Raw genomic sequence first — 961 nt, 5'->3', positions numbered from 1 at the left:
TACAAATGAACCAGTTTCGTTCCTTTTTATGGCTGAGTAATATTCCATTGTATATATATACCACATCTTCTTTATCCATTCGTCTGTCGATGGGCATTTAGGTTGCTTCCATGACCTGACTATTGTAAATAGTGCTACAATGAACATTGGGGTTCATGTGTCTTTTGAAATTATGGTTTTCTCTGGGTATATGCCCAGTAGTGGGATTGCTGGATCACAGGGTAATTCTATTTTTAGTTTTTTAAGGAACCTCCATACTGTTCTCCATAGTGGCTGTATCAATTTACATTCCCACCAACAGTGCAAGAGGGTTCCCTTTTCTCCACACCCTCTCCAGCATTTGTTGTTTGTAGATTTTCTGATGATGACCATTCTAACTGGTGTGAGATGATACCTCATTGTAGTTTTGATTTGCATATCTCTAATAATTAGTGATGTTGAGCAGTTTTTCATTTGCCTCTTGGCCATCTGTATGTCTCCTTTGGAGAAATGTCTATTTAGATTTTCTGCCCATTTTTGGATTGCACTGTTTCTTTTTTTTAATATTGAGCTGCATGAGCTGTTTATATATTTTGGAGATTAATCCTTTGACCGTTGACTCGTTTGCAAATATTTTCTCCAATTCTGAGGGTTGTCTTTTTGTCTTGTTTAGGGTTTCCTTTGCTGTGCAAAAGCGTTGAAGTTTCATTAGGTCGCATTTTTTTATTTTTGTTTTTATTTCCATTACTCTAGGAGGTGGATCAAAAAAGATCTTGCTGTGATTTATGTCAAAGAGTGTTCTTCGTATGTTTTCCTCTAAGAGTTTAAGAGTGCCTGGTCTTACATTTAGGTCTCTAATCCGTTTTGAGTTTATTTTTGTGTATGGTGTTAGGGAGTGTTCTAATTTCATTCTTTTACATGTAGCTGTCCAGTTTTCCCAGCACCACTTATTGAAGAGACTGTCTTTTCTCCATTGTATATC

Source organism: Physeter macrocephalus, chromosome 14, assembly GCF_002837175.3.
Source record: "Physeter macrocephalus isolate SW-GA chromosome 14, ASM283717v5, whole genome shotgun sequence".
Lineage (NCBI taxonomy): Eukaryota > Metazoa > Chordata > Mammalia > Artiodactyla > Physeteridae > Physeter > Physeter macrocephalus.
This window is presented reverse-complemented; position numbering follows the sequence as displayed.